This window comes from Scyliorhinus canicula, chromosome 12, assembly GCF_902713615.1.
Source record: "Scyliorhinus canicula chromosome 12, sScyCan1.1, whole genome shotgun sequence".
Taxonomy (NCBI): domain Eukaryota; kingdom Metazoa; phylum Chordata; class Chondrichthyes; order Carcharhiniformes; family Scyliorhinidae; genus Scyliorhinus; species Scyliorhinus canicula.
Window position 1 is genome coordinate 129088966 of NC_052157.1, and position 25749 is coordinate 129114714.

Consider the following 25749-nt stretch of genomic DNA (forward strand, 5'->3'; position numbering starts at 1 on the left):
ATTCAGTAATGTGTCCATTACACACAATGGGTTCTCCATTGAAAGAAAGCAGGCAGCAATATGAGTGTGGTAATACCATTATATATATATGTGTGTGCCTCTATTAGGGGATGTACACTAGTACCGGCTATTACAGGTTTGTCGGTAAGCCCCTGCATAGTTTGTCGGTAAGCCCCTGCCGGCTAGCTCCGCCCACAGGAGCAGTATAAATATCCATGGGGTCTCCTGAGCTGCCATTTTACAGCTCCACTTGAGGTAATAACACCTCACGGTAATAAAGCCTCTTTTGTACCGTTTTGTGTTTCTGTGTGCAATTGTTAGCGCAACAGTGAGAAAGCATTTCACTTTAACTGTGTCCCATGGCTTCGTGAGATAATGAATAATGAAATGTGGCGACTAGGGGCTTTTCACAGTAACTTCATTTGAAGCCTACTTGTGACAATAAGTGATTTTCATTTCATTTCATTTTCATATCCTCTTCCCCCGAGGGTCCCGGTGGGTGAACCACAGGGTGGCCAGTGCCAGCTGGGACGAGGTAGGCAGTTGGCTATCTGAGTGCATCCTGGGGACACAACTAGACGTAGTGGTAGAGCTAGGAGGGAAAAGCTCATCAAGGATCACTGAGGGAACTGGGGGAGGGGGAGGACAGTGTAGGTAGGGGGTGGGGGGGCTGCACCATCAGGAGAGTGGTGACATATATTGAACAATAAATATCCTTGAGCACAGCCAGTAGGAAGCCTCTGTCATGTTCTTCTGCAATGCATTGCAAGTGATGGGTGTGAGTGAGCACTCAGCAGACAGGCAGGGGTCAGACTATGGCATAGATTGAGGAGCACCAGCACCCAGTTCTCTGCAGTGACCGAATGTTCCTCCTCACCAACCTCCAGTTCATCACCCCACTGCTGTGTTAGGTTGTGGAGGACACAGCAAACCACAACAAAGCGGGTGACCCTCCGGGCAGTGTACTGGAGGGCACCTCCGGAGTAGTAGAGACATCAGAAGTCTTGAGGAGTCCGATGCTCTGCTCAATGACAGCTCGGGTGGCTGCATGGGCCTCTTTGTAGCGGATCTCCGCTTCAGTTTTCGGCCTCAATACTGGCATCATTAGCCAGGCCTCAGCGGATATCCCTTATCCCCAAGACCTATCCGCCCATCCTGGGGTGCTCCTCAAAGAGGGCAGGGATGAACGACTGCCCCAGGATGTAGCTATCATGCACACTCCCTGGGAAGTGGGCACATACGTGCATTATCTGCATCTGGTGGTCGCACACAAGCTGTATGTTCCGGGAGTGGAACTCCTTTTGGTTAATATAGGGCACCTCAGATACCCCGGTGAGCGCAGGGCAATATGCATGGCAGCTGTGACTCTCTGCACCTGGGGCACCTTGGCCATGCTGGAGAAACCTACTTCCTGGACATTCTGTTGGGCCTGACTCATGTCAAAAACAATGTAGTCTTCCGCCTGGGCGTACAGGGCATTCGTGACCTGCCGGATGCACCTGTGGCCTGTGAGATACCACACAGGTCCCCTCTCGAGCCCTGGAATGACCTGTGGCATAAAAGTTCAGCGCTGCAGTGACCTTGACGGCTACCGGGAGTGGATATACTCCTCCTCCACATGGTTCCAAGCCCATGAGGATATGGTACAGGTGCTGCACCGTCTCCTTGTTGAGACGGAGCCTCCTGCGGCACACGCTGTCCACCATTTGTTCGAATCACCAGCAGCTCCTGTACACCCTGAGCCGTCACGGAACACTGCATCTGGGTCCCTCCCTAGCCTGATAGCCGGCCCAGTTCTCAGGGTGTGGGGCGGGGTCCGGCACATGGGCCGCTGCCTTGAGCATCTGCACTGCTGCTGCTGTCTTCTCCGGCGTCTGGCCACATCGCGTAGCACCAACATCACTAGGGCAACTCCTGCGTCCAACATCCCTGCCATAGCATTCAATATCTGTACGGCATTGTGAGAGGGTGATCGGCCAACAACCAGCAGTGGCTCCCACCCCAGGTCCCTCCATTCCCCCATTGATTCCCCTCCCCACATACTCCAGGCTGCAGCGGGGCCCCCCTCACCGGTCCCCAGACCCTGTATCCGGACGCCCGTTCACAACACCACCCGGATCGGGTGCTGGCTCCCTCCCCGTGGCATTCACCCACCTTCGGGCTGTGGACAAGGCGCTGGAGCTGTGTCCCATTCCCTGGGTGTTTGGATGTTGGCTGCTGCGTGTGTGGTGGTGTTTCCCGCAGTATTCAGGTATGCTGTCCCGGCTTCACAGTCTCTTTGGGGTGCCAGGCAATGACCCCCGCATGGTAAATGGCCCTCCCACACATGGGAATACACTTGGGTTGCGTGAAGTGCTCACTTAACCACGATTGCCAATTCCCCATTGGCAGTAGCCTTTAGCTGCACGGCAGGGGCCTTCTAAAATTGTTCGTCGGGAAGTTCACCCCCCCCCCCCCCCACCCAACCCGCTTTTAAAGTCCTGAGATCATAATTGCCAAGGTACACCTCTCTGTGGGGAAACTGATTATTGGCCTCACACCCAATTAAGTTCCGTCGGCTGCCAAGCTTCCCACTGCCAGCAAACCAGGAAGATTAAGCCCAATGAATCAGTTTGAGGAACAGTACTGTGGTGAATGTGATTCACACGGGATTATAATCTGTATATATATGTGTCTATATGTGTAAGTGCAGTTGCACTACCTGACCACCAGGGGGAGTAGCTCTGGGAATGCTCGAGAGTTGTACTGGGCTTCTCCCTTGGCTCCGCCCAGGACTCCTCCCCCGGGAGCTGCTGTATAAAGATCGGTGCCACAGGGTCAGCCGGCCAGTTCACCGAAAGTTCAACGGCTAACAGGCTGGCTCTGTTGTAAGTATATTAAAACCGCTATTCTAATCCTACAAGCATGTGTCCGTAGAATTGTTGGTTCCAACGAGTACCTCATCACTTAGGTACTTTAAAACCTTCCAGACTCACTATTGAGTTGAATCATTTCAGACCATAACTGCTGTCTCTGTTTTTTCTATTTTGGAAAACAGCTATTCGTGATGATTACCCATCTACACCTCTCTAGACCATTCTTCTGTTTCTTTATTTGTCCCCTAACAATCTCTCTGGCCTTCCATCTTATCACAATTCTTTTCTTCCTCGGTTCCCCCTTTTCTATGTTTCTATACTTACTTCAAATCTGTTATGTGTCATTTATTTTCCAGTTCTAATGAAAGATCATTGAGCTGAAAACATTGCGTAGAAGTTAATGCCCTCTCCCAAGTTGGTTTTGCTTGAAGGGGGCATTTAATTGGTGAAAGAGTGATGGGTGGGAACCTAGCCTCTGCCCCCCATTAAGTCCAGAGTGGGGAGGCTTGTCGATGGCCTTCCTACCCCACCACCAACTGAGACCCTTAAATGGGTAATTAATGGTAACATAAGGGCCTCACCCCACCACCACTGGTATTCACCCAGCAGTGGGCATGGGACTCGCTATGCAGGAAGTTTGGAAAGCAAAACCTATCGACATTACTTGCAGGCTTCTGTGAGGCAGGGGGGTTGGGGGGGGGGGGGGGGGGGGGGGGGGGTCCCTCTCATTCAAAGGCTATCAGTGCCTGATCGAGGAGTCCAGAATTAGTCGGGGGAACACCAGTTGAGGGTAAACCCCTACCTTTGCCACTCGCTATCACTCACCTGTGGCCTGGGACCCTCAGTGATCTCGACCCTCTGCTGGACGTATTGCCAGGAGCAGCCACTGCTTCTCCTGCCGCTACCAAGCAATGCTCAGCTGCCAGCCTCTGACTTGTTCTGAGATTGGGTCGTGGACTCTAGGCCCGGGTCGTGATCCTTAGACCAACTGTAGACATACTCTAGTATCTGCTTAATACTTGTTCATTAACACTATTTATAAACAAGTTACAGAGTAGGCATGCAGCACTTAGCCATGATTCCAACCGTTTTATTGAGAGTGCAAAACATGACCGACCAGTTCAGTAGTACATCATCATTTATTAGCATATCCCATGTTAACCTTTTATATGACATGATTGTCAGGCTACACGCAGGAGTTCTTTGCCTCCAGGGTTCTCGGCCCTGGAGACGATCTGCCTCTGCCCAATCAGGCACGTAATTCAGTGGGCCTTCCCGAAAGGAGGTAATGCAGTACTCTTGCTGACTCTCCAGCTGACAGGCGAGACTCCTGCTGTCTCCTTTAAATACTGTCCATTAACTCTGTTTTTCTCTCCACAGGGCCTGAGTATTTCCAGTATTTCCTGTTTGTAAATTAACCCAGGGCTTTGCTTATCTGGCTTCATACACTGATATATGATATATGATTTAATCAAAACCAGTCCATTACATTACAGCATTTACTTTGACGCATGCGGACTAGAAGCTACTTTCTAATTGTAGCAGTTTATTTTCATTGGCACTCTTTCCCATTCTTCATGGCAGCAAGAACAATGGACATGCCGTTCTTGATTCCTAACTGCACAAACTTTCATTTTGATGAAAGAGGTGAGCAAACACAATTTCCTTTTTGCCATTTATTTTTGGGTTTGGTTGAAAAATAACTCAAATTTAAATCCCAATACACTGCAAGGAAAAAAAGTACCCATTGATACCAGAGCTGAGTTTATACGGCTCAGCTGGAAGCGTAGACCTTCATGAGACATGAGTTTAAAGCACTTAAAAACCAGGGTCACTTTTTGAAAAGAAAAGAAATGGATATTATAACGCCGCTCGGCACAAGCTTCATTCAAAGCTCCAAATTTAATTAGGTCCTACATTGAATCTAGCAACCTTTGTATTGTTTATTCACCAGCAATACTACCTATTCAATTATATTGGGGTGCAGCAAGATATGGATGGCTAGCCTTTGAGTGTGGGCACCTTAAAGGCCAGCAACATTTCTAAAGTTTCAGTTGGCAAACTATGTGTTTCTTGACTTTCACTGCATTTTTATTACTGTGTTAACTTTATGCTGCTTCCAGCTACCACTTCGCTTGCAGCAACTATAATTGTGGGATGTAAATTCCTTTGGGATTCCCAGTGGCACTCCTAGATCTGAAGAAGGAAGAACAATTCTTGACGGAACAGATGACTGCCTCGTGTATTACCCTTACACCTACATTCATATTTATTCACCAAGTTAGGCCATCTAGCATACACCATGAGAGATCTGCCTTTAGCATTTGTATTTCGCTAAAGGAGCTGTTGCATAGCTTTGCTATCACTTGCAGGTCAATGTGCAGACATCTCAAAGCCCAGGGATGAATTCTACCATGCCATTACTGGTTATATGTGCCAGTCGGTAGGTTGCCCACAGTCACATCAAGTAAATGCTGAGGCCTTGTTTACAAGGGGAAATATTTTCATTGCTTTCCCTGTGGAGAGATGACATCACTTTAAATTGCCACAGACTGGTTAACAAGTTCCAAAATTCCCAAAGTACGGAGAATTAGTAGATGGCAACCATATTGTACAGGACCATTAAGTATGTTTGTTATACCCTCACAAGCAATGTACATTTGCAAAATGAAATATTTCCTTTTTTGTGGAAATTTCAATATCAGCATTCTGAAGCAATGGCATTCAATTCCTTATCATTCACATCTTCATATGACCATTCAAATCATATTAGAATGCATTCCTTTGCTCTACTCTCATGACCCAATCTTCTATCTTTTTCAAACCTACAGCAACGACTCTCTTATCTTTTGCTGATTTGGTTTTTAATTTAAAGTACCCAATTCTTTTTTCTCTAATTAAGGGGCAATTTAGTATAGCCAATCCACCTACCTTGCACATCTTTGGGTTGCGGGGGTGAGACCCACGCAGACACGGGGAAAATATGCAAACTCCACACGGGCAGTGACTCGGGGCCGGGATCGAAGCCAGGTCTTCGGCGCCGTGAGGCAGCATTGCTACCACTGAGCCACCGTGCCGCCCCCTTATTGATGAATTTTAAGAGTGTCCAAAGTCATAAATTACTTTGCCGTACAGCTGGCTATTCCGCAATTTAACACATTAAGTGGGCATCTTAAAGGTCAACATCGCCTAGGTTTGTAAGCAGCTGTCTCGATCTCTGCTTTCCAAACCCTCATCCATTCAACCCATATCTCTCATGGTATCTCACTCCCACTGTCCCCTCCTATTACAATGCACACCTTTGTAACTTTAAAACCAAAAGGGCACAAATAGAAATGTACATGGTACGTAACTGACCTCACCATGGACTTACCACATTCCACTCAGCCACTTAAAGCAAAACTGCTCATCAGTCGCCCAATAGCTTCATTTGGTGGGTTAGTTATAGCAAGAAGTCTGTTATGGTGTGGGATAAAATGCAGATTAGGGTCCCATATATGTGGGGTACTCTGACTTCATTTATTAATGAGTCTCCTGTTGAAGTTGACAGAGTTAAATGAGGGAAGTAGGCAGGACCAGAAGTAGCAGGAGGCAACTGACAATGCCAATCCTGTGATAAAACTGATCATTATGTGAATGTCACTCAGTGCGGCACATGCTCCATTTTCTTTCCACTGACGACCAAATATTGGGCCACTTAATTGGCCATATTTTGCCAACGTAAAACAGTAATGCATTTAGAAAAGAATCATTAATGAGCAACTATGTTACTTGAAAAACGTGTACCTTTCAAGGCATAATTCCATGTGAATCTCTGCTTCTCAGTACAGTCAAGGTGTTCAGCCAGGTGAAAAAGTGAATCTACCAACAGTATCAGCAGGACCGTTATAGATTTATGTGATTATGTTTGTAGTCAAGTGTAGTTACAAATTCAGAGAGAAAGCAAATGTCAGTACATTAGATAAAGCGTGTAAGTCAAATGTATAATGCCACTGTGGTTAATTTCAAGCTCATTTAATGTTGTGGATTTATACAACAAACTGAATTAAAGGTCACAAAAAGCATCAGAGATTCAGCAAGGCACTTTTCATTCAGCATTTCACAGAAAATTCCTAGTTGACTTCCACTGGATTAAAGCATGTATCTGGACATGATTTATGCATACATGCACTTTGAAGATATGATTCATTTAAATTAACTCTGCAAGCAGAGTTATTTTGCATGTAAAACATTAATATTGTCATTTTAAATGTATGAGAACATTTCACGGCACAAAAAGAAAAAGACACAGATTATCACCACTATTCTTGTGAATCATGGGGTGGATACAATTATGTTCCACAAATGTTGTGAAAATGCATCCCAAAACGCAGATTATTTAAGGTAGAAAAAGCAAAAAGAATGCTGGAAACACTCAGCAGGTCAGGCAGCATCTGTGGAGGGAGAAATAAAGGGCGCATTTCAGCGACGCCCGTTGCGCCCGGCAATGGGCGTATCACATGAGAGCCCCAGATTGAGCTCCGTTTCGGACTCCGTGTTGGGGCAAACGGGAGTCACCTGACTCACTCTGCTGGGTGAGATCCAGATCTGAATATCTAAATGAAACCCGGCGCTCAGGAGTCACCAGCCTGAGAGACTTTGCCAGTGCGCCGATTGGTACTGGTCCACACAAATGTGGAGCAGGTGGAATGGTACCTGGGCAGGGGTTGTTCAGGCCATTGGAGACCCCTGGGTGGTCGGGGACAGGCCTGGATGGTATTGTGGCACTCCTCTTGGCACCTGGGCACTTTGGCATTGCCAGCCTCCCACCCTGGCAGTGTGCCCATGTGGCACTGACAGGGTGCTAGGGGTACTTCCAGGCTGGCTATGCCAAGGTGCCCAGGTGCCAGGTTGGCATTGCCAGGAGTTGGGCCCCAGGGGAAGGGGGGACTTGCCACTTGGAGGGGGTGAGGGGGGAGCTCAGAAGCCTTGAGATCAGGGGGATGAAGTGGGTGGATAAAGTAGGGGAAGGGGCCTAAAAGGGCGAGGAAGGGTTAAGCTTGTGCTCCCGGTCAAAATGGCAGCCTGATCTGCGAGCAGCCGCTCCTCCTTATGAGATCAGCTGGCCAGCAGGAAATCCCTCTAAGTGCGGCGTCAGCGGAGAAAAACTCCCTAATGTTCAAACAAATGGCACAGAGCTGTTGAATAGCGGAGTATTTCTCGGTGCTGCCAAGAAATATCCCACAAAACATGCCGGACAGTGGGCTTAGTTTTAAGTCCACTGAATCGCGCCCAAAATCGATGTTTCAGTCGATGGCCTTTTATCAGAGGACCTGCCAAGTATTTGCAATATTTTCTGCTTTTATTTTGGATTTCCAGCATCCCCTCTCTGCAGTATTTGAGGTGATTGTTTTTCTCATACAGCCCCATATATGAATACTGGCTAATGCAAATATCAGTTACCCATTTTTACATGTTATTTCAGGTCCCAGACCCATAGTAGGAATAATTTGCCGAAGTGGAGTGTTTCACACTAAGGGAAAATCTTGACCCTGCGTTGAGAGCATGACACTAGCTTCAGGAGCTCCAGTTCTGCAAGTGCATGTTGAGCAATTAATTTTCTCAGGACACCAAAAGATAGAAAGTTACTTCCTGCCAGTTCGACCCATATCTCAAGCAAATATCTTTAAAACAAGAAAACTCCACGGGGCAGCACGGTGGCACAGTGGATAGCACTGCTGCCTCACGGCGCTGAGGTCCCAGGTTCGATCCCGGCTCTGGGTCACTGTCCGCGTGGAGTTCGCACATTCCCCCCCCCGTGTTTGCGTGGGTTTCGCCACCACAACCCAAAGATGTGCAGGTTAGGTGGATTGGCCTTGCTAAATTGCCCCTTAATCAGAAAAAAATTAATTGGGTACTCTAAATTTATTTTAAAAAACAAGAAAACTCCAAATTGCCAAGTCCCCTGACCAAATAATTTAACTTATTGATTTGAGACAAATTTACCAGATACAAATTGACTTTGTCAACTGAAAAGGACACAACACTATTCCAGCTAAATAATAAAGTGGGTATTACACAGTAATAATCTAACTTACCATGAACATTATCGGGACATCTGCTAATATACATTGAGCTGAATTCTCCGATTTCGGGGCTAAGTGCCGCTGCCGGCATGGGAACTGTGGCGTTTTATGATGTCAAACCTTCACCAATCCTGCGACCGGTGGGGGGCCAGCAGCCGCAGTGAGTAAAACACCCGGCCCCCGCACCAAAAACGACCGGAGAATGACCGGGTCGGTGGCCACGCATGTACACGGCGACGACCTGCAGTGGTCACGTCGTACGAAATGGCACCAGCCGTTGGATAGTTGCTGAGGAACACCCAGTTAAATGCTCCGTTCAGCAAACTTTAACATGCTGAATAGGACCCAAAGTCTTTTAAAAGTTAAAGAAAGCTATCCATCCTGGTTTCTAATCTGGAACCAGAAACATACGAGCAACTTACTGACCACCAGGAATTTGCAATTACTATCAGAACCTGGATATCCAAGGGAAATTTAAAACTGGCCTTAAAGGGGTAGACAGTCCAAGAGTTAAAAATCATAATTGCACCTCAGTTACCCAAGAGAGATGTGCTAATCCAACCATAAACTCATTGTCTAGATTCAATTTACCTCTGCTTTCTATTGTGGAATTCACATACAGTGTGACTTACAATCATTTTAAAACCACAAGTTTAGCTCACATTGGTCTTAACAGTGGTAGAACGTAGCCTGAAGTACAGCCAATTAGATTGCCAGAACGTATTGTGCACATTACAAAACTTCAGGCATAATCAGTTATTTAAAAATGGAGAATATCTCCCCTTCTTAAAATGAATAAGATTGCATGCACTGAGATCTTTATTTCATGAAGTAAGACTGACCTCTAATGGTCGATTTGATAAACTCACAATGCACAGTTTCTTAACTGCAGACACTTCCTCATGATTCTAAGCATTTCAAGCAGTCAACTTCTACTATTGAGGAAAGAGGGTGTCAGGAATTAGAAATCTATTAGAAATTTATCCCTCTCCCAAAATGGCAATTGCATGTTCATTTTACCAGTCAACTTGGAAGTGTTAAATATCATGAATGAATCTCCCCAATAACTGTACCACGTGAGATGCAACCTCAAGTCAGACAAGCCTGAGGCATCCAAGTGATGGCAGTAATGCAATATAAGTAGCATCCACGCCAAGTAAGTGCCAGACAGTTACCATCTCCAACAAGAGAAAGTACAAACACGCTCATTTCACATTCAACAGCATTGCCATTGCTGAATTTCTCATCATCAATACACTGGCGGTGTTGGGGGTGAGCGTCATTATTTAACGGAAAAGTAACTGGAACAACCATATAAATTCTGTGGCTACAAGAGCAGGTCAGAGGCTGAGAATTCTGTAGCAAATAATTCACCTTGTGGCTCTGCAAAGCCTTTTCATCATCAACAAAGTACAAGTCAGGAGTATCATGGAATACTCTTCCCTTGCCTGGGGGAGTGCAGCTCCAACAACACTCAAGAAGCTTGACACCATCCAGGATATTACAATTTGCTTGAGTGGTAACCTATCCACCACCTTCAGACTCACTCCCTCCATCACGGGTACATCGTGAGCACCACCTGCAAGATGCGTTTGGCAGCAACTTCCAAACTTGTAACTTCTACTAGCCAGAAAAACAAGGACAGTTGGAACACCATCGTATCCAAGTCCCCCCCCCCCCCCCCAACCCCCCAAGCCAACTCTCCCTCTGCTCAAGTGGAAACAAAGTGGGATGAGGGCCAAACCAGACAGCTCTATTTTCAACTCTATTCCGACAATGGCTTGAACCACGCTGTTTCTTGTTTCTGCGAATTACTGAGGTGTCCATCTGACCCATACCACATCCATGCCACTTTCTTCCTTGCCAAGACAGAAAAACACTTTCAAACATTTTTTTTCACAGAACGGATAATCCTGCTGATTGCACTGAAAACCATGGAATCGTACAAGATATGGATAGATGGAGAATGTTCAGTCCCAGCACGTCTGATCACCTTCATTTCTGGGCCACCCCCACTCTGCACCTCTCCCACCCATCCTCACCCCACAGAACGCAAAGGCGGAAGCCACACAAATACACAAAACGATCGCTGCTTTTTAACTTGTAAAAATAGGCCTGTGTGAATAATTGCTGAATTGAAATCCAAACTTACCTCTTGTCAGAACTACAACAAATTAATCTGTGATTCTGATCAAGGATTTCAAACAACACTCACACTACTTTCCTCCTGCCCATTCCCCTCACAAACTCACCAACCCTTCCTCCCCATGGATCCCTGACCCCATCGCGAACTCCCTCCTTCCATAATGCAACCCAACCGTCACACACTCTCACCCCCCCCCCCCCAGTGATCGAGATCCTGTGCCTAGACACAGTGTGTTTCATTGTAAATCCACCTCTGCCCAATCCACTATTTTAACCATTTCCTTCCACGCTTTTCTTTTTAAAATTCTTATCCAGTCTTCTGTCTCTACCTCAAATGCTAGTTTGTGCTCAAACATTCCAAATTCTAAAATCTCTCTGCTCAGAAACAATTCTTCAAAGTTCCCCCTGCATTCTCTTGATCGTTAGTCTATTTCCCTCATTAGGTTGTTCTCCGTTCTAATGAGGATGCCCAATGTTTCATTCTTTACTCATTTTCTCCATGCCAGCATAATTCTAATGGATCCATAGATCTTTCCCATGACCACTACACTCTTGCAGAATTGTATATAATTCTCAAACTGTGATCTGAACATTGGAGCGCATTGTGCTGGAGCGGAACATCTCTAACCACTTTCCATTCAGCTCAAAAATATTTTGTCATAATTGCTGGAAATACAAGTCAATAATGATGTGGGGAGGTCAGCTAGGTGTGTGGGACCTTAGTGAACAGCAGTACCAACAGTGATTCGCTTTAAGCAGATGAGTGACTCTCAGTGCTGAAATCCCAATGTTTACAAATATCAACCACATCAAAGAGTGGTAAGTGCAGTCGAATCACATTAGGATGTACTTCGTGATTGTGTTGCGCACAGTGTGTCTTTAACCCGTATGCGGTGGACAAATGACTGCGAGTTGACTTTGTTTTAAATCACTAACCTTTATTCACACACAGAATGTTAACGTCAATCAATCACACTATCAGTCTAAGTTATACTACAGAATACTAAAGTGCAATACTAAACCTTGACTTAACTTTGAGTGACTGACATGTACCCAAACAGATATTGGCCTTTATCTGCAAGTTGGTTTCTGTCGTCCTCGATGCTTGGTCCTCAGTCTGGTCTGATTCTCTGGCCCTAGTCTTCCTTCTGTTGATGGTGTGATGGCCCTCCTCGTGCTGGTCGGTGATGATCACCGCCGTCATGTTCCTGTTGCTGGCTGCTGCAGAAAGTTTCTTAGGTTGTGCGGCACCTTTATCCTTCGTTGGTTTCGCGCCTTTTTGGGGGGTCCCTGGATCATCACCAATCAATTGATCAGGGTTCAATCACCCTGATTGATTAAGTCCAATCAGGGGCTGCCACACCGATTTCAGGGTGGGCGCTCAGTGGCCATGCCTGCAAGTATTGGTGGCACATAGGCCCTTCCAAATAAGGTGTTTAGGTGCTGCTGTGTCTGGTGATTGACTGGACTGTTCTGTTGTCCCGGGGATGGCCTGAAGATGGCCTTTTTCCTGTGTCCAGGCTGTAGCCTGCTCATCAATATTCATTCAGACAGCAGCCTGCTTGTTCTTGTACTTGGCTAATTTTCCCAGCATCATTTGCAAAACACCATCTTAGGTGGCCACTCGGCCACAATTGGAATGCACTTATCTCTCCTTGATGTGGTTGATGTTTGTAAACATTGGGCTTTCGGCACTTAATCACTCATCCATGAAGGGAGGTGAAGAGATCAAGGCTGCAGCTTGGTTTGTGAAGCTGTCAATCACAGTCCAGGACTAGGTTTGCAGCTAATGGATCTCCAGGGTTGAAGCACAGGTCACAGCTGTGCTCCTTTGAGGAATGGACAGGTGGAGTTTCCAGGTAACTGTTATAGCTGGTTTTTCTTTCCCAGCCCCTGTTTGTGCTGCTCTCTAGCTTCCTTACAGGGTGCTCTTTTCTGAGAGTGAGGTCGGGGGGGGTATGTGGGGTGGTTTCTTTAGTCAAGGGGTCCCTTTAGTCAAGTGGTCCCTGTGGGGGATCCTTTTAGTCAGGGGGGGTCTCTGTACGTAGTCCCTTTAGTTTGAGGTCGCTATCAGGGTTTCCATTTAGTTAAGGGGTCTCTGCGGGGGTCACTTCCATTGGGGATCCCTGGGGGGGTTACCCAATAAAGGGGTTCTGGGTTGGTCTCCCTATTAAGGGGGTCCCGGAGGGAGAGGGGGGGACCGGTAGAGGAGGGGTGGGCAGGTAGTGCATTGTGAGGGGCAGAGGGCGGCCCTTGGATGGACTTTGGGGCAACCCCACTAAGGAGTTACCCCATTGACCCCACCATGAGGTCCACCATATCAGGGCGACGTTGGTAAATACCAGAGGTGATCCATGCCCACGTGATTCCAGGCCCAAGGGACCGGAGAATCATGGAGATTTGGAGAATAGGGTGCCAGGCCTGCTAAATGATGCAAATAGGTCATTAAGACCCATTTGCTTTCATTTACAACCTCCATCAGGCGCACGGTCGTGACCCTCGATCCCGGCGCCAGTGTGGGGTTGGAACATCGTGTTCGGTTCGGCACCTGGGGCCAATCCTGATTTTTCCCCGACACCAGATTCTCCGTCCCACCGGGAAACACGCTTTGGGTGTCACGTGCCGGAGAATCCAGCCTGTAGTTTACTTTCTCTGACCTGAAATCAGTGTCTGTATGATATGAAAGAGCCATTGGACTCGAAACGTTAGCTCTTTTCTCTCCCTACAGATGCTGCCAGACTTGCTGAGATTTTCCATCATTTTCCCTTTCGTTTCAGATTCCAGCATCCGCAGTAATTTGCTTTTATCTCTATGATATGGTTGTTTTGAACTCAAGTGAGGGTGATTGTTGAAGGAGTGCTCCCATAAGACCATAATATACAGGGGCAGAATTTGGCCATTCGGCCCATTGAGCTGCTCCACCATTCAATTATGGGTCTCCAACCCTGATCCTCTTGTGAATCAAAAATCTATCTATCTCTGTCTTAAAGACACTCAGAGACTTGGCTCCGCAGCCTTATGCGGCAAAGTGTCCCACAGAATCACCACCGTCTGGCTGAAGAAATTCCTCCTCATCTCAGTTTTAGAGGACACTTCAGTCTAAGGCTGTGCCCTTGGGTTCTAATTTTTCCTACCAGTGGAAACATCCTCTCCATGTTCACTCTATCTAGGCCTCTCAGTATCCTGCAAGCTTCAATAAGATCCCCCTCATCCTTCTAAACTCCGCCGAGTACAGACCCAGAGTCCTCAACTATTCCTGATATGACAAGCTCTTCATTCCAGGGATCCCGATCTAGGGTAGTCCCCATTGGGACTAGCGGTTATAGTTCACTTCACTCTAGTGAAGCAGAGAAGCCCCCACCCTCACACCCTGATTTACATTGTAAAATCTCTCAACTGATGCAGTCTACAAAGGATTCAGACCAGAGCCCAGATACTAGGAGAAAGATCTTTGGCTGAACGCATGTTCTATAGTCAGGGGTCCTGGGGCCAACTGTATCATTCCTACAGCAACACCTTCCAATTTTAGCATGGAGCTAGAATTATACCTCAGATTATTTAGTAATTGTCCTCACCAACTGAAAAACTAAGCATCCTGGATGTTCACAACTCTCGCTGATCCCATCCTCTTCATTTCCGTGCTTACTTTGTTCTGGGAGCACCACCTAGATCTTCTGGGCGAAGAATGTCTGGATTGCAGACAATTCCAATTTTTAGACAGCTGGAGTTTGGATAATGTAGCTGTATAGTCATTGCTAATGTAGCTGTATAGTCATTGCATGCGTGACACCAAATTGTACTGCTATCCGAGAGCAGTAACAGTGAAGTGACATAGATCTGATACATATTTCACCTTTTGTCTCTGTACTCCCACGCCCACAGTGCTGCACAATAAATATTTTGCCTAACACTCAAAAAAGGCTCCTAATGTTATGTAAAGAAAGAAGCTGCATTTATATTGTGCCTTTCATAACATTCGGTACAACCCTTGAGCATCAAATCAGTATTTGTTTGTAGCGTGGTTACTGTGATAATGTAGCAACCAAATTGTGGGTGGAAAGATTCCGCAAACAACAATGTGATCATGATCAGATAGTCTGTTTTTATTATGTTGGTTGAGCAATATTGATGAGCATTGATAAATAGGAGGTATTAGAAAAACTGTCTGTACTTAATGTTGATAAGTCAACAAAGCTGGGTTAGGTGCATCCAAGGATATTGAGGGAAGTAATGGTGGAAACGATGGATGCACTGGCCATAATCTTTAAATCCTCCTTAGATACAGGATGACACCAGAGGACTGGCGAATTGCAAAAGTTACCCCCTTGTTCAAAAAAAGATATAAAGGGAAACCCGGAACTACAAGCCAGTCTGTTTAACCCCGGTAGTGGGAAAGCTTTACGAAACAATAATACAGGGCAAATGAATAGTCGGTTCGGCAAAATAGATTAATTAAAGAAAACCAGCATGGGTTTGTTCAAGGGAAAAGGCGTTTAACTAACGTAGCACATGGGCAGCACAGTAGCACAGTGGTTAGCACATTTACTTCACAGCTCCAGGATCCCAGGTTCGATTCCCGCCTTGGGTCACTGTCAGTGCAGAGTCTGCATGTTCTCCCCGTGTCTGCATAGGTTTTTGCCGGGTGCTCTGGTTTCCTCCCACAGTCCAAAGATGCACAGGTTAGGTGGATTGGTCATGATACATTGCCCTTAATGTCCAAAATAAAGAGGTTAGGTGGGGTTATTGGATTATATGGATGGGGTGGAGGCATGGGCTTGGGTGGGGTGCTCTTTCCAGGGGCCGGTGCAGACTCAATGGGCCAAGCAGCCTCCTTCTGCACTGTAAATTCTATGATTCTATGATTCCATTAACTTGTTGGAGGTTTATGATGAGGTAGCACAGAGGGTTGATGAAGGTAATGCACTTGATGTTGTGTACATGGAATTCAAAAATGGATTCAATGAAGTGGCACATAATGGACTTGCTAAGATGAAGCCCATGGATAAAAGGTAGCATGAATAAAAAGCTGACTGAATGACAGGAGACAAAAAAATAATGGTGAACGCTTGCTTTTTTCAAAAACTAGCTTTCGGAGCACTGCTCCTTCCTCAGGTGTCCCTCAGGTGTTCCTGTGCTCCGAGAGCTAGTGTTTGAAACAAACCTGTTGGACTTTAACCTGATGATGTAAGACTTCTTACTGTGCTCACCCCAGTCCAACGCCGGCATCTCCACATCATGGCTTGTTTTTTGGTCAGGAAGAAGATATTCAGTGGGGTTCTCTAGGAGTCAGTAGCAGGACAACTCTTTTTCTTGATGTATATTAATGGCTGTGACTTGGGTACACAGGGCACAATTTCAAAATTTGCAGATGACACAAAACTTGGAAGTATTGTGGACTTTGAACAGGATAATAATAGCCATCAAGAAGACATAGAAAGGTTGGTAGCATGGACAGATACTTTACAGATGCTAGTGAATGCCACCTGTGATGATATGCATAATGTAAGTTTGTGCATAATGTTATGCACAATCTCCGACTACTAATTGGCATTGCAAACCCAGCACGTAACCATGTGAGCTGGGAGTTGGTAGTTGGTTATGCTGGGAGATAGATGTATTTGCAGTATTTCCACGAGAGTTGTTTAGTGTTAGTTGTTTGTCAGTTAGTTTATCTTAAATTTATCCATGCAGGGCAGGGCAGCTAGGTAGCACTGTGGTTAGCACAGTTGCTTCACAGCTCCAGGGTCCCAGGTTCGATTCCCGGCTTCGGTCACTGTGTGGAGTCTGCACGTTCTCCCCATGTCTGTGTGGGTTTCCTCCGGGTGCTCCGGTTTCCTCCCACAGTCCAAAAATGTGCAGGTCAGGTGGATTGGCCATGCTAAATTGCCCTTAGTGTCCATAAAAGGTTAAGTGGGGTTACTGGGATAGGATGGAGGCGTGGGCTTGAGTAGGGTGCTCTTTCCAAGGGCTGGTGCAGACTCAATGGGCTGAATGGCCACCTTCTGCACTGTAAATTCCATGTAAATCCTAGTTATTTTACCACACAGTATGTTCCGTAACAAATTATTTTAAACTACATGTTCTGTAGTTTACCATTCACTTCAGCCAGTCTACAGAACATGACACAACCTTCTCAACCTTGCCCCTTGCCTGAGATGTGCTGACCCTCCAGTTAAATCACCACCAGACAGCTCACATAGAGGAAAGCAGCCTATGGTCCTCTTGTACTGTGGCGACCAAAGCAGCACTGGAGAACCTTTGAGGGGGGAGTGATCTCCATGTCTTACAGCCTTTTTTTCTGATCACAAGTATTGCCTCCTGTCAGCAGCCACAAATCTCCTCTTTAAGGGTCGTCGGCTGCATTTGATAGAAACGAAGATACCCCATTTCCAGACGTGCAATCATAAAGAGATGGACAACAAATGAGCAGCGTCAGTAGTGCTGCCCCCACAGCTGACGACAAGGAAGTGTTGGCTCCAATTACCTGTGATCTTGACACCCAGGGAAACAGAAAGTGCCATGCAGACAATTACAGATGGAACCCTATTTCTAGCCCAACAGATGAGACAGTGGCATGAAGCAATTGTGTGCCCATGTTCTTTGCACAACGGCTCTAGCTGCAACTTTGTGGATCAGTTCTTTTCAAATACAGAAGGCTGCAAAATTTGAAGACAAGTTATTTGATGTGGGACGGACGGAATAGGCTGTATTGTGTGTGCCCCTGCTGGGCATGTTTTGGGTAGGGGTGCATGTAAAATCAGATGGCTTCCCACCCACTCCCATCTCACCTCCATAATACAGGGGTGAGTGGAATTTAAACAAATAATGAAGGATGAATTGGGATTCCCATTCCATAAAAAGGTTAGTGTGGGAGGTCAGGCTGGAGTGGGCAGGATGGAAGGGGAGGAGGTACTGTGATGAATGTAAGAAATTGTTATATATTATATTCTATATTTGTGGCAGTAATGTTATTAAAAATCCTGGTTTAAATAAATCCAGGCAGCATGACTAAAGCTGTAATTAAGGTGTCGTAAAGGTTAGGGTATTATTGATTCTAACCATTTATTTGTTTGCAGAGAGATGGCTAATGGAATATTATTTATAGTGTTACGACAACCTGAGGTTGGCCCCGGTGAATTCCATCCCCGCTTGACCCTGAGTCGCAATGCAATTGAATTAGCCAATAATTCTTAGAAAAATACCCAAAATCTTTTGGGAATAGGAACCATCATGATACAATGTTGAAGTGCAATCTTTTTTTTTCCAGTATGAAACATGGAGGCGAATGGTCTGGAAATTTTAGTTGTTGCCCCATCCTTAAACAATGGTATGTATGAATTCCATGGACGGCTATGCCGTACCCTCACCTATATCCATATTTAATGAGGTATTCACTGGTGACTTGATACAATCGGTAGCACAAATGCCAAAATTCATCTGATTTGCAGCACCCAGCTCAATAGCTTGTTTGTGCCCAATTGTTAAAAGTATTGGCTTAAAGTTCATAATGTGACATGTCTGTACTGAAGATGACACATGCCATTCTTGTGCACTTCCTAATGGTTGGTTCAAAAGCAGCAATGCCAGAGGTCAAGAATCCACTTTCCTTAACAAGTTCTCAGTTGGAGAATGTTGCAGGACACGGGGAAGATTTAAAAGATGGACAAAAGTAGATTGATTTCAAATTTGCAGCAGTTTTTGACTAGTGACAAGGGAAGTTTAGGTTGTTCCATATGGACATGAAAATGAGACATTACCTGAAACAGCTCACAGTTTGAAAGTGTTGTCCCAATTATTAGCTACACTGGAACTCAAAATTGGTAATAAATTGGAACATCCAGTTTCACAACTTCCTCGTCACTTGAGGAAGTTAACATCGCTATTTGAACAGCATTCAGATGAGGAATTAAGTCAGGTGTCAGATAAAGAGTTGAAAAATAAATTGACTAGAATAACACTGTAGGCCGATTTAACCAAAAGGTTTTGAAATGTGGTAGTGAGCGGGAATTTTTTTTTTTAGAACAGTACAGCACAGAACAGGCCCTTCGGCCCTCGATGTTGTGCCGAGCAATGATCACCCTACTCAAGCCCACGTATCCACCCTATACCAGTAACCCAACAACCCCCATTAACCTTATTTTTTAGGACACTAAGGGCAATTTAGCCTGGCCAATCCACCTAACCCGCACATCTTTGGACTGTGGGAGGAAACCGGAGCACCTGGAGGAAACCCACGCACACACGGGGAGGACGTGCAGACTCCACACAGACAGTGACCCAGCCGGGAATCGAACCTGGGACCCTGGAGCTGTGAAGCATTGATGCTAACCACCATGCTACCGTGCTGCCCTGACGTCGCCAGGGCAGTTCCCGATGCCAATTGCCACGAGCTTCCCGATGCTCGGACCAGCGAAGCCGTCACTGCTTTAAGATGTTAATTGGTCCACTTAACGAGGCCCCATGGGCTTCACGCCGCAAATGATGGTCCTGCCAGCTTATTTGCTGGGACCTTGCTCACCAGGCCCTGCTAACAAGGGAGAGCGACACTTAAACCGCGACTGCAGAGTCAACCCCACGCAGCTTGTAGCCATGCCACCAAGGAGGCCAGCTCCACGACACGATGATGCTGACCTGGGCACATTATTCAACGTAGTAAAGGCCAGACAGGATGCCCCGTTCCCCCGAGGGTCTCAGAGGGTCAGCCGCAGGGCAGCCAGTGCCACCTGGGAGGGAATGGCAGCGGCAGGCAGCTCGGGGAGCGACACCAGGAGGACCAGCACCAAGTACCATAAGAAGATCACTGGGCTGCATTTGTGGGTTGGTACCAGATCCCTGACTTCCCTCCACCCCCCCCCCCCCCCTCGACCCCACCTCGACCCCGAGAATGCACTTTGCACCGGCCCGCCTGGCGTCGTTCTGTGCCCAGGCCATCCCACCCCCATCACCCCATATCCCCACCACCTCCCCACACTCGCCATCCTCCCCCCGCATACGCCCATCTCCCCCCCTACCCAAACACCCTCCAACATCCTCACGATGCCCCCATTGTGTCCCATCAGGAGAAGTTAGTCCACTAAAGACTGGAGAGGGCACAGACGGGCTGCAGGGTCCAGTCTTCAGAGTCCTGACCCCCTACGAGGAATGGGCACTGGAGGTGGCGGGGTAGCCAAGGATAGATCTGTCACCGACGTAGAGGTTGGCGTGTGGCGCAGAGGTGAGGATCCACCGGTCCCCACCCAGATGACCTGTCACACGTCAGTTACTAACGCTATGTAGACCGACCCACTGACTAGGTGTCCATTCTCCCGCAGGATCCTCATCTAATGGTGCCGGCCCATCAGGGTTGGTTCCCCTCACCCCTACCCGACTCCCATAAAAACACCTCAGCGAGAAGCTCCAAGAACACCACGGTATTCATGGCACAGCTGCCATCCCCACCCTCCACCAGCGCAGAGACACACACATGGTGGCAACAGTATGTACATGCTTCGGGGGCACATTCTGGTGGGCACCACACAGTTGCCGATGCACATCAGGTGGAGGCAAGATCGCCCAGGCAAGACAGCTGTTGGAGGTCCATTGTCTCCCAGGACCCAGCTGGGTCCCAATCAGATGCTGAGCCTCTCCTGATGCAGAAGCTAGGGCTGGCCGAGAGATTCATAGGGGATTGTCAGCGACACTGCAGCAAGCCAATAACTGATTAGAGGAGTCCCACAAGCTTTGGGTGCAGGAAATGGATGGAGGTCTCCAAGGTGTAGCTCAGTTGGTGACAGCCATGGCTGATCGCCCCGACAGCTGATCCCAGTCACTGAGTGGTGTGACCCAGTGCCAGGTGGACCTTGATGAGACGATGTGCGGCATGCCCCACTCTTAGGTGTGCATTGCCAAGGCACACCAGAGCATGTCCTGATCATTGGAGGAGGTCTCTCAGTCTCAGATGGGCATAGCCGGGGCACTGCGGGACATGTCCCAGTCTTAGGTGGGCATAGCCAAGGCGCTGCAGAGCTTGTCCCAGTTGCAGGTGGGCATTGCCGGGACACTGCAGAGCATGTCCCAGTCACTGAGGAGCATTGCCGAGGGTGGTGACACTGTGCTGCAGACAATGGGGAGATACAGGCCTTGCAGAGCCAGATGATGTTGAGGCAGCCGAAGCTTAATCTAGCTTCCCCTTCATCCCGAGGTGAACTCTAGGGCTCTATGGGCACCAACCAGGAGGAGGGGGTGCTGGGTATCAAGCCAGAGCCACCCTATGGGGTGGTGACACGATCTAGCTCCGTTGAGTTCCACCCCTCTGACAATGGCGTATCTCGGAGTCAGCGGCTGGAACAGGGCGGCACGGCGGGGCATGAGCCGCTGCCAAGTGCTCCAGGGCCCTCTGGCCCCAGGGCCCCCAGAGGATGCCCACCAGGGGCATCAAAGTTCATGGGATGCGGGAGACAGATGCCTTAAGTGCATCCTGGGCACACACCTAGGCCCAGCGATAGAGCACAGAAGGCTAAGCAGGTTGAGGATCACTCAGAGGGTGAGGGTGCATTGAGGGGGGGAGAGGTTGGGGGGAAGGATTGGGAGAATGGGGTGGTATCATTGGGGTATTGGGGCAGTTGGGGGACATATGTGTATAGCATTAAAAAAAAGTTGACTTTGATCAATGTGACACCTCGTCCATAATGCGGGCCGAGCACCAATCCCATACCCCAGCTCCCCGAACGCGGAAGTCCTGGATGCCTCTTCCCCCCTGCGACCCCCCCCCCTCCCCCTGCACCCCTTCAAGCTGCCTCTCTATCCCCCACCTCCCCGACACACCACGTGCAGATGATGGGTGTGAGCGAGCAGTCAGCAGACAGGCAAGGATCAGACTATGGCATAGATTGAGGAGTACCACGCTCAGCTCTCAGCTGTTATCCTCACTCACCTGGCCTCGACAGTGACCCAGAGGTAGCCACATTTTCCCTCCCCCTCCACCTCCAGCATGTCGCCCTGCTACTGTGCCAGGTTGTGGAGAACACAGCAGGCCACCACAAATCGGACAACCCTCTGGGGGGTGTACTGCAATGCACCACCAGAGCGGTTGCAGCATCAGAGCTGCATCTCGAGGATTCCGATGCACCGCTCAATGACAGCTTGGGTGGCCGCATGGGCCATGTTGTATCGGGTCTCCGTGTCGGTCACCGGCTTCTGTACTGGCATGGTGGACCCGCGGGTGCTGAGACACCCATATTCCCGCACCGCAGCCAAGGCCTTGGGCAGCCAGCCTCCCTGCTCCACAACGCTCCCCTCCCCCCTAATGGCGGCCCACCCCGACCGAGGCTGGCCCCCTCGGTGGTCTCCCACCCCCCTCCGAGCACCAGGATAGCAACCCCACTGCCCCCGGGGCAGATTGCCCGGGAGTGAAACAGGCTATTCACCTCCTCAGGTCCCACAGCAGCCCTTCCGCCAGCTTCACATTTTAAGAAAGGAGTGGTAGTCGGCGCCCATGTGACCACTTGCTCGGGAGGCCATTGGATCACGGGAGGCCATTAGATAGGGGGTCCCTCTCGTTAATTGTATGGGAAGTGGCCTTAAGAGGTGATTATTGGTTTCTCTCCACACTACTACAGGATCTTGATCTCTGCGGGGCCGGCGGGTTAGATCCCAAACCGATCGGCACCCAGCACGGTCGTCAATTTTAGACTCTTCCGTGATCTAACGGCCGTGTTACGCTCTCGCTCAAGGGCAACACGGCCATTAAATTGCAGCCTGTGTATTTCATAGCAGATCCACTTTAGAAATTCTAGCTCAGCTGGTCTGATCAACTCCCCATTATGCCAGCACCGTTAGTGATTGTGCCTTCTGTTGCCTCACATCCTAAGCACTGGAATTCAATTCATAAAACTCCCAACCTCTTTACTCTCTCTCCTCTTACTCATTCCCAAAACTGACTTTTTTGGCCAAGTCAGTCCTAATACTTGCTTCTCTCACTCAATGTTAAAATTTGGCTGTTAACACTCCTGTGAAGCAGTTGGCACATGTTCCAGTGCTAGAAATGTATATAATACAGGTTAGTATTGTTGAGAAGCTTCTAAGCTTACACATACCTTGGTAAATAAATTATGATACATTAACAGTTAACATTGAAAGCTGCTGGTGCTCTTAGTAGGGAGACAATTTATCTCTTACAAAAGGCATTGGGCCGTAAATCCCAAGCTCCCGAGTGTCAGATTGGAAAGTTCCCAAGTAATGTTTGCACGGCAATTGCCCAGAAATGACCATGCACTGGAAACTATCAAAAATTGCAATTTGAATAGTAAACTTCGGATGGTTCTGATTACATTACATCAATAGTTGCACAGAAAATATTAGAAGAATTAAAATTATGCCTATCCTTTGGGTAACTCTTGTACAGACCTAGACTGAACGCATCCATGGGACTTCTTCCACCTCCACTCTCCAGGGAACTTCCCAATCCCCCAATGGGACACACTCACCCCTCAACCACCCAGGAGTCTTGCAGTACCCGCCCCCATCAGGATTCCACAGATCTGGCCAGAGGCCCTACCCCCCCCCCCCCCCCCCCCCCCCAATCCCTGGTGGGACCAACTCTCACCCACACAGTCCCCTATACTTGACCGTACAAGAACCAACAACCCCGACCTGAGGCCCAGCAGCCCCCAAGGCCCAACACGAACCCGCCCGATCCTCCCCCACCCCCCCCACCCCACTGGCCAGATTCTCTCTCCTGAGGCCTGAAACCACCCACCCCCCCAAGACGTGAGCCTCTCCCCCAACTCCTGCCCATCCCCAACCACAGCCCGACCCACCCACGATTCGCGACCACTCACCCTTCCCCACCCTCACTGTAGGCCCAACCTGACCAAATCCACCCCGACTTCTGATCCCCCTCCCTAACCTCCGATCTCCCCTGACCCCAAAACCTTATCCACTTACATCAAACATGTAACTTCTCCATGGCCTATCAAGGACCTGTATATTTCAATGGGCCTTTAACCTTACCTGTTTCTTTGGCAGTTCGCGCCAGAATAAAATGTTGTGGCTTCCTTCACTTCAACTCTCCTGGACTTTGACATTGGGCCCAGGGTCACAGCGCACCACTCAGATGTCACCCGCCCTGAGTTGGAAGGTCAGGTAAGACAGGCTGGGAAAAAAATTTAGATAAGTAATTGGGCAAGGAGTGGCAACCGGACGCTATTTGCCACACCAAGAAAGTTTAGGCCCATTAAATTAATGACGTAAAAATGGAACTCTGTAAATTTATAAGATTACAATTGTGAGGTTAATAAGATTATTATGTTTTGGGATTGCTCATTTTGGTTTATGATATTACTCTATTTTGGAATAAATATGACCTGCGATGGCATCTACTTGACTGTAAACTACTGTGGTTTAATTGTTAAAGATCTGAGGAAGACTTAGATCATTTTATTGAGAGGGAGTGCAAGATATTTATGCTTGCAAACAATTACATCAGTTTCTAAGTCTGCAATGAGTCTTGAGGCTCCCAGAGTCCCAGAAAGATGTTAAAGGTATCAAATTATAAACAGTGGCACTGCAAACCATCCATTAACTTCTAAGATGAAAGGGATTTGTGATCAAAAATAATCAATTACATTTCTACTTAGATACTAAACTAATATATTCCTGGTGCTGTGGCGAAAAGGGTAGAGGAAGCCATTTTGAGATCAGGTTAAAGACTTCCCAGCAATATCACAGACAACAGTTGTAGATGTGTCTCGTGCAGTCTACAGCTAACCAAGAGGTAGAGAGATAGCAAAAAAAAAAGCAGCCAGATCTTCACCGTAAGCAGAGAAAATGCTGACTCTATTGTTCACCATACAAAATGCAGCTCAGTGCACACCCAGTTTGTGAGGAATTAAAGAAACCTAGAAGATTTGCCTAGCTTGGAGCTAGAGGAAGAAATCTAAAGTTCAACTACCACAATGAGAGGTAGCTCTGGGATTAGAGGTTACATAGAACATACAGTGCAGAAGGAGGCCATTTGGCCCATCGAGTCTGCACCGACCCACCTAAGCCCTCAATTCCACCCTATCCCCGTAACCCAATAACCCCATCTAACCTTTTTGATCACCAAGGGCAATTTATCATGGCCAATCCACCTAACCTGCACGTCTTTGGACTGTGGGAGGAAACCGGAGCACCCGGAGGAAACCCACGCAGCCATGGGGAAAACGTGCACACTCCGCACAGACAGTGACCCAGAGGGGAATCGAAACTGGGACCCTGGCGCTGTGAAGACACAGTGCGATCCACTTGTGCTACCGTGCTGGGATAGTAAAAACAACGCATCCCACTGGAAACATATGTGGACTATTTGCAGTAGGAACTATAATTTTATGGAGAGTGTGAGGAGTAAAAGGAAACATTTACTTCCAGAGTTTAAAGAAGAAGTAGTGTTTAGTCATTAATGTTTTCGCCATTTGTTGCAGTACATTTTAAAACAGAAAACCTCGACACATTATTCTTTCAGCTGTTGCCTTTAAAATCAGAGTTTCTATGGAGATTGTAACAATAGTTGAACATTCAAATATTCTCAACAAACTGAATCCAAAATTAGTTGACATTGTGGCACAGCACGTGAGAACACTAATCCATGGTAACAGGAGTTAGAGGGGTATTGCTCAACAGAAGCCATCACTTGCATTGTAGGGAAGCGCTGGATGGGTGTCAGG